This window comes from Pithys albifrons, chromosome Z (genome assembly GCF_047495875.1).
Source record: "Pithys albifrons albifrons isolate INPA30051 chromosome Z, PitAlb_v1, whole genome shotgun sequence".
Lineage (NCBI taxonomy): Eukaryota > Metazoa > Chordata > Aves > Passeriformes > Thamnophilidae > Pithys > Pithys albifrons.
In genome coordinates, this window is record NC_092497.1 from 28,655,855 (window position 1) to 28,667,082 (window position 11,228).

The 11,228-nt window shown below is 35.5% G+C and overlaps 1 protein-coding gene across 8 annotated transcripts in view; it reads right to left on the reverse strand.

Annotated features, from left to right (window-relative positions):
* MEF2C (myocyte enhancer factor 2C) overlaps positions 1-10,494 on the reverse strand; it is a 120,044-nt gene extending 109,550 nt beyond the window's left edge. For 2 of the 8 annotated variants that reach the window (XM_071581502.1, XM_071581499.1), the window contains exon 1: positions 9,967-10,493. The gene's annotated coding sequence lies outside the window, so the exon portion shown is untranslated. Of the gene's footprint in view, positions 1-9,966 lie in introns of all 8 variants that reach the window. The other 6 variants (XM_071581497.1, XM_071581496.1, XM_071581498.1 and 3 more) reach the window with 4 other exon arrangements.
* Positions 10,495-11,228: the final 734 nt, after the last annotated feature.

Below are 11,228 nucleotides of genomic sequence, written 5' to 3' on the forward strand. Positions count from 1 at the left end.
GGGATGTGCCTTCAGTATACATCAGGATATAGCAAAGAAAAATCTAATTTTCCCTTTCTCATGTTGCCCTAAGTCCTTCCTATCTATCTGAATACATCCTGGCACAAATTTTATGTTTTACAATACCTTAGTAGTAAAGTTGACAATTTTCATCCATGTTTTACCCTTGGAGAACTGCATAACAGACTTGCATCAAAAAGAAAATGTTTGCAGTTTCATTTAAAATTTACATTTAGAGGTTCTGAGTCCCTTTTCTTATATTATATACATTGGACTGTTGTGCATCTTCTGCGCTTCACTTGCAGATTTTTTTACCTTGCATCTGTTTCCTCAAATAAAGTTCAAATACCTTTTTGGGAATGATGCTTAGTGAATTGTACATTAAGGATGCACCATATATTTTTAAATCCTCCCATTATATTTTAAGTTTTGGAATTAATATTGAAGGATTCTTTTCCCTGATCTTCTTAGAAATTGTAACCTATGGGTTGCATGTGGTGCTGGATATCATTACTTTCAGGAAACTTGTTCAAAATTTGAAGCATGATTTGGAACTGATTATGCCACATGTTGACTTTTTCAGTAGAAAAACCTGTTTTTAGGTATCTAGTTTAGATCATGATATATTCAAAACATGTTCAGTGAACATATAGTGGGTATTTATTTAACTATTTTGCATCCAAGGATACAATTTGGACCAACATATGAAAATAGAATGCTGATGGTTCTTTTCTTTCCACAAGTATCATCAGTGGAACCTTACAAAACTATGTCTTAGACTTCTTGTGATTTCTAAGATGCCATTTTGATATTGTATTTTGAATTTATAGCTATCAAACATGGAAGCTATTTTTTAGGATGATGTTTGATTCACAGAGCAATATTTTGATCCATTAGTGGAACATTCTTCTTTCTTGTTGCATCTGGAAAACAGTAGAGCAAAAGAAGCGAACAAATACTTTCTTCCTGACAATTCTCAAAACTACTTTGTATCAGAAATCTGTAGGAGTGTCATTCCGTGTCCTGTTGGAGTAGTCAAAGTAGTGATGGTTTCATGACAGATTTGCCTGTAATCATTTACATAAAAATGTGGTAGAGCAGAGTGCTACTGTTTTACAGTAGTGACTTTTAGTGACTTGTATAAAGAAAGAAAGCAGCTCCAGAAAATCACCACTTGTCCACATACATATGAAGTACTGATCTTCAGAACAGAACATAATGTCTTTCTTTTTTCTCGTGTCTCTTTGCTGCATCAGACATTGCTTCCTATTAGTTTTAGTGACAAAATAAGAGTTAAATAAAAAAACACACTCTGCCCTGATTGAGAAATCCTTGTGCTCTTAATTTAGTATTTTACTACATGAGTAGAAGCAGAGGGAAAAAGAATTCTAATAGCATTGAAAATGCTATGCAAAAATAGCACTTTATCTACTGTTTGATTTGTAACTGTCATAAAGATTCACATTACGCCTATGACCGCTATATCATACCCCAATACAATTTTTAAAAACATGACATTCCAGAAAAGGTAGTAAGGGTGCTCTCTGGATGGCTATTCCACAGATCACCACAAGTACTGCAACTTATACTGAAGATAAATTCTCATTTTGCTTTGCCATTTACAAGTTTTGAAAAATGTACAAAAATATTAGTCCAATTTTCAACTTATATGCCAATATTTTAGGGTATGTAGAAGAGCATGTTTTTGTTTCTATCCTATGCATAATGTTTTTTACTGCAGCATCAATAAAACAGTAACACCAAACCCTACTGTCATCCCACTGAAGATATGCAGATTTCTACCTACCAAGCATTAAGGTATAATTATGGCCAGTTCAGCTTTAACTAGGTAGTTGCCAAGCATTTAATCATGTTTCCTTTTAAGAATAAACTGGAAAACTATTTTCCAATTAATATACATTTTAAATATAACTTTAAATTATTTTCACATTTTTAAATGTGTGTACCCAAGAATATGAATGAAATTTAGTTTTAAAAAACTATACCAGTCCAGAGGTTCTTACCAAAATTTATAGTGATATTTCTTGTCTCTAAAATTTGCCTATGTGTGTTTTGGATAAAGTTGTACATTTTGTATGCCACTGCAAGGATGAATTCCCTGGCTCAGTATTTGAAATAAAAAACGTGTCATGTAGATGTTTAGTAAGTGTGCATATTCACACTTATTTCATATATTGCACTGGGATAATAAACTGGACTTTTAATAATTCTTCTGCTAGATCGGTTCCTTGTCTTCATCATATACATGTAAGCAAGAAAAGGAAAAACTGATGATTTCTCCAGGATTCTGGGGGCAAAACAGGTTCTCATCAAATACTGCTTCAATGATCAGTTCCTTATAGCTTTAGAAGATATTTCAGCAGCCATTGTTACTATGAACACTGCACTACATCTGCAACAATTAAAGATTATTCATAACAAGGCAAATTCTATACCCTTCAAAAGGAATATTTTTATGAAAAAAACCTGCAAGATTAAGGGTTTAAGTTCAACTCCCATGTGTTATTCGCTCTCTTCCATTTGTATACCATGTTACCAAATAATACATATTCACGTTCTTCCTAAAAGCTTTTCTCCTGTGTTGCTGCTTCTTCCACTGCTCATACTCAGTACAGGCAGAAACACATTTAGTACACAGATGGACAGAGATGAAGCAGGCCTGAGGATAAGTCTGGAGAACATACTGTCTCCTGCTGGTTTCACAGAATATCCTCAGACTGTACTAACTTTTTCTAGTGATTGCCCAGGCATTCCCATGGGTCTGGCAATCAGAGGGGAGCTCTTGGCAGCACAAGTCTGAGGCTAAATGCCAGGCTGAAGGGGATATGTGGGCCAGCATTACAGGATGGTCACAGAACCTCAGTGTCCTGTTACTTCTGTACAATGCCCTCCACACCCCACCTTCAGGGACAGCTTTTCTCACCAGCTCTGCTTAACTGATATAAAACAATCTCCACTGAGAAGTCCATACTGTGTTTTCAAATGAGAAGTGCTGCAGTCTAGCTTCTTAAACGGGTGAATATGTTCTGGAACATTATAACTCTGTTAACTATGCAATGATAACTAACTTTTCTGGACTAAAATAATGCACCATTATTTCAAATATAATGTCATATAAATTTTTTTTTGTCCATAGTGGGAAGAATTTGTTAGAAATCACATAAATACCACATGCTATTATGTTGCTATTTTTTTTATATTACCAAGAGTAATGTTACACATGAACAATGTTCGGCACTATGTTTACTTGTGCAGATGTTTTATAAACAATTTCACAATCCCCCCTCCTTGTCCTTTGTACATACTTTGCTAACAGCTATTGATTGACTACTGAAAAGTAAATAGTGAAATTTAACTGAGCATGGGTTCCACAAGAGGCATGCATCCTGTATCTATAAAAGCAAACATAAATAATGTTTCTAATTCAGTTTACTTGTCTGTACATCTTGTGATTATAGTATGAGAGATAAAAGGTAGTAACATTTAAGATAAATCCCTGCACTGGTATTTGGTTAATAATTTTCATTATAGACTTCGCTGAACTAATTGCACAGTTGAAAAGACAGGAGTTTGAGAAGACCTCTTAGGTTTAATTCTGAGCTTTTTAACCTTGGAAAAGGAGGCAGAGGAGCTTTATGCCATCTGTTCAATTCCATCCCTAATCTGTGGGCTGCCTTATGGTTAACTAAAATGAAGGCAGAAGATACTAACTTTTGTGGACCTGCTGTACTGGTCAGGATGTCTGGCGCTCTCTTCACCCAAACTCTTGAGCCTTCCAATGTCAAGGAAGGTGGCAGAAGGCAGGGTTAAGTACATCCACCTCACTGGAGCAGGAGACTTGTAAATCACCTGTTCAAGGGATTACAAATGGGGCCTAGGCTACAGACATCACTGGTATGATTACTGAATCTATATTGTGCCAGACTGTATTCCATACAGCATTAGAATAATACTGAGGTAATTTATCCAGAACTGGTTCTAAGTCAGATAATGCACTTGTTGAATTTGCTAGGACATATTTCTGCAATCTGAATTTATTTGTTGTTCAAAAAAACAAACAACAAAAAAAGGATGCCAGGTGGAGTTCTGTTTGCTTGTGCTTCACAGTAATAGTCCTATACTTGAAATGATTTGAAGATTCTTTTTCTCTATGCTTCTCTCTATTTCTTTCCAAATTTGTTCTCTCTTATCAAAGGAAGAAGCAATGTAACTACATGAAAAAATTCTATGACTAGCATGTTAGCTTTCCTGGCTGAATAACAGGTGCCATTTTTGTACTTTGAAATACTTTCAAGATGTAAGGTAGTTTAAAGGCTAGGTTTCAATGTGATGTTTAGTGGATTAAATAAATGAGAGATCTTGAAAAGGTTTTTTTGCATGTTAGAACTAGTGGGAGAAAAATGTAATATTATAATAGGGCTGATGGCAAGACACAATTTTAAAATCTGCTTTTTTAAAATATTCTAAAATCAAATATTAATTTCCATGATCAAGATCTGGATATATAGATTTAACTCTCTGTATTCAGTGAGAATTTTATCTCTGTGAAGGCCGTTAATTTACCATAGACACATTGAAAAGAAGATACAAATTTTTACTACCTGTGTTAACTGTTAAACTTGGATATTTTAATTACAAATCCACTGCATTTCTCTTTAAAACTTCCTGAGCTGAACAGGTACCTAGGAATTCCACTGTTTTTTTGAAAGCCTTAGAATAACAGGCTTTATTTTCAATGTCATCATTATATCAATCTCATACTTTACATAAAACTGTGTGGACATTAAATTGTGCAAGAATGCACTCAGTCTTGCCTGCTTCTTTATTATTATAAGACCGTACCTGACAGATCTAATATACAGCTGAGGCCCATAAGTTTTGTTTTGTCATACTAATGCTAGATAACTTTACAAAATTATGTACTTAAATTTTAAAAAACCCAATTATATACATAATTTCATATATATATATAGATATATATGTGTGTGTGTGTATATATATATATATATATATATATATATATATACACACAATTCTACTGTTGTATGGTATGACACAGCTGAATGTTTTTTGAGGTATTTATGAGCTGCATGACCAGACTGCACTTGTAAGAAAAGGACACTGTATTTCAGTCTTTACCATTTCAAGTTCCATTTCAATATTTTATGCATATGTGTATTCTTTTTCAGAGGTACTGATCATGAACAAATACCATTAAAAGAGTAAGGTGAACGTTTTGTGAATTTGAAGACTACTTGTTATATATCAGTAAAATAACCAAGATCAGTTACAAAATGTGACAACTTAACTATTCCTTGAGGACTGCAGTGAACAAGCATGTCTCAGATCAGTCTTTTTCATTTTATTTGGCCGTGAGGTACTTCAGGATATTTCAAACATTTCTATAAGTGCATTCACTGCCTATTTTGGAGAGCTTTCTTTTCAAAATGTTACCCTACAAAATTTTTAAAATTCCTGTTTGAACCTATTAATATATTGTTGAGAAGTTAGTTTAATGCACATAGGAAACAAAAAGAGAAAAACAAATGTACTTTATATAACTTCAATTTTTCAAAATACAGCTAGAGAAAGCTAAATGAAAGAAAAGATGTGCCTTCAATATCCATTAAGATGAAATATCTCAATTTATGTGAGTTTCCTGTCTGATTATAACAGCACACACAAAATTAAATACATAAATATTAATTTTATGTATCTCATAAGATGAAGACAATGAAAAAATAATGTTTACATTTATGGTTGACTCATTAGTGGTTTATTATGTGAAACACTAGGAGGCATCAGTTGGGTAAAAAAAGGAGTTTTTTGAAAAATGGTAAGAAATTTGCATTTAAGTTATCAGCTTGCAAGTTTCATACTTCCAAATGTTAAAGGCTGTACATTATAACTAAATTATGTAAGTAGGTAAAACTGTCTATCTATTCTTGCTGATAAATGAAATATTTAATAATATAGGGACAACAATTTCCTTTTCAAATCAGATAATGTTCATATATGCAACATAAAGGATAGTTTTACAGCACATATTTTTAAAAATAACAGAATAATTTGTTCTTCAATACCGTAATTTTTGATAAAACTGCTTGTAAGCTCTTAATAGGGTAGGTGCAGTGAATTTAGCATAGTCATAGGCACTTTTTGGTGCATAGGTATTTTTGAAGTTCTAGGCACTTTTAAGAACTTTTAATAGCTGTTTACAGGATATCATCTACACAAAAGACTTTTTTAAAAGAATCCCTGAATACTAACTACTACATTGTAATTATATTTTCTGAAAGCAGTGAGTTAAGCAGTGTTTATAAATTTGTATACCAATGCTACAATGGCTCTACCTTTCACTAAAATGTCATGCAAAATCAGTAATGTCAAAATTGAGTTTTCCTCACTTCAAATTGCAATTAACAATGGTTAAGCTACAGAGTTATAGTTGTCTCATAAAATAATCAATTAAAATTGAAGTGTGCCTTGCCATGCTGCTGCAATCAGCTTTTATCTCTGCCCAATCAAAATGACATGTGAACTGCCTAATCCTTCTTTTGTAAGGCGCATAAGACTTTGTTGTCACTGTTGGTTTTGTGAATCGCCTCTATAAGCTGGTCTGATTTCCTAAAGATGACAGATCCCAGTGAATAGACAAGCTCTTCTACACCGAAGTCAATGAGACAGTGACATTAAAGTGGAGAACTGAAGACACTAGATTTTAATCACCTGTCCGAATGCAACATTGACCATCAGTTCTGAGAAAATGACCTTAAAGATTGTCAGAAGACCCAAATAATTACTTTTAAAAATAGAAAATTAAGAAATTAAATTTTTAACTTGCACCATCAGTTGTGTTTGTTGACCAGTTCTAAGCCCGTTTTGTTTCTGAAATGGGATACAAAATTGTATTTTCATCCTTTTCAAACACCAAAATTCTAATCCTACTCCTAAGCCCAAAGTTTTCTAGATGTTCAGAATTATATATAGATTTTTTTTTTTTGTATTTTATACCTAAGTCACTATATAGCCTAATGAGGGTATAGCAAAATCTCTCTGCTGATATCGTATAGCAAAATTTAAAGACTTAAAATACAACAGAAATATAACTGTTTTGGTTATTCTCCAAAATGCTGATGCAAGGATTATAAAATCCTTGAAAATATGTAACACCTCATGTCAGTTCCACTTCATCATCAGTGTTTTCAAAAGAACACCAGTATAACTTACTTGATTTTTGGATAAATTGTCATGCAATGTCAAACAGGAAAAAAATGAACCATATGTATCAAAACCCAAATGCTTTTTCTTTAAAGCACCTAATAGCAATTAATGACTTCTTGCTCAATGAGCTGTAGGAATATCTTTAGCTGTCTCCAAAGATGAACTAAACTATTCTGGTGAACAATAAATTAATCTGTTACAGAGAAGCAAAATTAAAAGAAATTAAGTTGGCAAAAGTATTCTATTCACAACTTCTGCTTAGTACATAAGTTTATACGTAATGATATTTATCTACTAAATAGTAAGTTATCAGAATATTTCATAGGCAAACTTTTGGGAAAAACTTCAGAAAACTTTATTTCTCTTTGTCTATGACATTTTAGGTGTTTTAAAAAACAGAACCATTTAAGAGAGGTACCTCTGAATTTGATTATACGTGTTGCAGATAGATGAAATGCTCAAAAAAACCCCAAAACACAACTAATCCCATACTGGAAGAAAATTTACAGGAATAAAGTATTTGTATGAATTTTTTTATGGTACTCCTAACTCAGGAACATAGCTCTAAAAGACTTATCTCACACACTATTCATCATTTAGTACAAATTTCTATAAGGCTCTTAAGTTTCTTTTTTCTTGATCAAGTAATCTTAAGAGGATACAGGCACTACCTGATCCTTGCATTCCTTTATAGAACATTGAAAGTGACACTTTTTACATCTCTGTCCTATGAGAGCTTTGGGACAGACAAGAGGTTTAGGTCTCCTCGGGCCTGATCCTGTAAATAATTATCCCTGTGACTTGTCCATTTTCACACAAGTAGTCTCAGCATTGCCAATGGGACTAGTTGTGTAGGAATTGCTTGCATGAAAGAAGGTTTCCATGTTCAGGTCTCAGAATTATATCCTCATGATAGCTATGTAGGGAATATTTCTAAAAATATATATGAAAAACAAGTTTTTAAAAATAAAAATACGTATACGACAAGGAACATAGACACCATGAATTAAGGGCCATTGTCTTAAATTCTTTTCAGGGAATTTTTCTGTTACTTCCAAAGGGACTTAACCATGAACAGAGACTTCAGTGTTAGACTCAGCATTAATTATGTACTCATGGATATGAAAAAATAATATAATAGGCATTTTAAGAAAAATGATAAAGTAAGAAAGTTTTTCAGGTTTTCTATTTTTGTGTTTTTTTTTTTTTTGAAAGGTACGTGAAATCAGCTAACAAAAGTAGTTTACTAAATAACAAATCTCCAAAGTAGCCATATGTCTGATCATTTGAACTGGAAATCAGTATGTACATAATACAGAGATTAGTACTGGTTCACAGGTGGTAGTATTTCCATGCCCTGCCAAGCCTCTGGGGATTAGTTATTATATTCCATATAAACATCTTTACTTTTCAACCATAATAGCCATGAAAGTGCCAATGAAAAAAATCTAGTCACAGTTGCATTTAATATAATTTTGTTACCATTCATTTTGTAAAGATATGAAACCAGAACATTTGCCATTAATTTGATCGTCACATATGTGCTAGAAAAATTTTGTGTCAAGGCAATTCTTTTCTGATCACTAATAAAATACTGGTGAACTACCTTTCTCTGCTTAATTTTTTATATCTTTAGTCTTAAATTGTGTATTACAGTATTTACTTAATTTAAGAAGGAAGGTAGGTAATAATAACCATTATATACAATAAAGAAAATAAAACTTTTGTACAAAACACAATGCCTAGGTACCCCCAATGATCCATTAAGTTTTGTTTTGCAATGTGCTGCTTTGCCTTCTTTTTTGTGGATGTTGTTTTTTTGGTGAGGTTTGGGTTTGGTTGTTTTTTGGTAGTTTTGGGGGGCTTTTGGGGGGGTGTGCTCTTCTGAGAAAGGAAAGTATTGGTTTGTCTTTATACTTGTTTTTCAGGCTGACAGAAGGACACACTAAGTTTTATGGGAAACATAAAGTATTACAGTTACATAATGCACCAATAGTCTTACAAGTCTCTCATTTACATTAAACTTTATCTTAGCCTGCAAGTAACTGTACTGTACCTACATCATCCAGTTCTGTAAGGCTGATTAGCTTTATGACAAAAAATGTAAAAATTACTCAAAGTACTGTGTAAAGACCAAAGTATACTATTCCAAGAGAGGTTTGCAGCCCATGACTTAAAAATTCCCACATCAGTGCAAGGAGGCTTTCCATCTCCAATATAAATATTCAGATGAAAGATACATTAAGTTAAACAATTGCAAGCATGCATTACCTAAACTCAAGAACTGAAGAGACTGTGATAAAACAAAGTTTAAGAGCATTTCACTCAAACCGGATTGTTTCCTTAGTGTGATAAATCAGAGTGCAAGCACTGCAAGGTCATAGCTTTTAGTGAACTATTTAAATCAAGTAAGCTTACAACACTTCACAAGATCAAGCACACAAATTATGAAAACTAACTTCATCAAAGTTCAAGCACTTATGACACTGATAAAGACAAGTTAGCAATAATTTACAGGACAGTGATTTAACTATGTTACTTGTCTAACAAGTTACTTAAAGCAACAGCAAAATCATACACTTAAAAAGTCTGCAAGCAACCTCAATCCCAGTCCACATTAAATGAGTGATACATTTTTCAAACCCAATAGGAAATGTACCTAGGGCTTTTGTATCATGCCCACTGTATTTTATTCCAATGTTGAATTTCACAGGTACTTACATTATAAACATCTAGCTGTTTGGATGATCAGACTAGTCCTGCAGATATTTTCCTTTCATAGGAAAAATCAAAAATCCCTTTACTTCTTCCAGCTTTAAATATTCACCACCTGGTTCAATATGCAGCCGCTTTGAATCACACACACAACCTTCAAAGTCAATCCAATAAGCAGCCAGAAGATGCCTTGTGTGTGTGTGTGTGTGTTCGCGTGTGCATGTGTGTGTGCGCGTGTGTGCAGCGTGGAGGAGGAGAAAGTGGCTGAGCTGCTGGTCGGATTAAAAGTAACCGGACTCGTCCTGAGATCGTCCAGGAAGGAAGTGACAGCAGGCGAATGGGAAAAGGCGACTAGCTCACAGCCTTTGTAACATCGCGGAGGGGAAGGGGGTGGGGTGGGGGGGGCAGGTGGGGGGGCGAGAAAGAGATTCAAACTACACGCCTGAGGAGGTGTCCTTTTCTGCTTCGTTCTCTCTTCCTCCCTTTTCTTCTCCTTCTCCGTGTCTCTATTTCTCTCCCTCTCCCACAATCCCAAACGAATGACTCTCTCCACCCGAGCTGGAGAAATAATCAGTTTCACTCTTGCAAAAAGGGGGCGGGATCAAATTCCTAAAGCGTTTTAATAAAACAAACATAGAGCAGCAGCAGCAGCAGCAGCAGTAGCTACTTGCCCCTCTAGTCTAAACTAGATTGATAAATTGCTCCACTACACTACTTTAATTATGTATATGGTATGCAGAATAAATCACCGAGCATCAGCACCTCAATCAAGCACTTTTTAAATGATAATTGCATCTTGGGTGAATCAATCTTTCCATTCCTGACATTTTGCTAATTTTAGTTCTACAGTGGGGGTAATGGCATATGCCACAGGCAAACCTAATGACAATCCTTTATTATACCGAGCGAAGACAAGGCAGCGAGCCGGTGCGTGTTTTCCCCCTTCTGGCGAGGCGCCGCAGCGAGCGGAGGGCGGGCAGGGCGGCCGCGGGGCCGGGGTCGCGCACCACCCGGGGCAGCGCATCCTCGGCCGTGACGGAGCCCGCCCCCCCCGCGTGGGGACCTGGGGGATAGAGGGGCTTCGAGCCGTCCCCTCGTGTCGCACCCTCGGCACTACCGCGACGGCATCTACCGAGCGGCTTCGCGTCCGGCAGGAGGGGCGGGCACCGGGAGGGGGCACAGCCGCCCCGCCGCCGCCCGTGCGGCCCCGAAGGCGCCGGCCCCTGCACCGCCCCCCAGTGCGAAGCCGGGCTGTGGCCCTTCGGCCC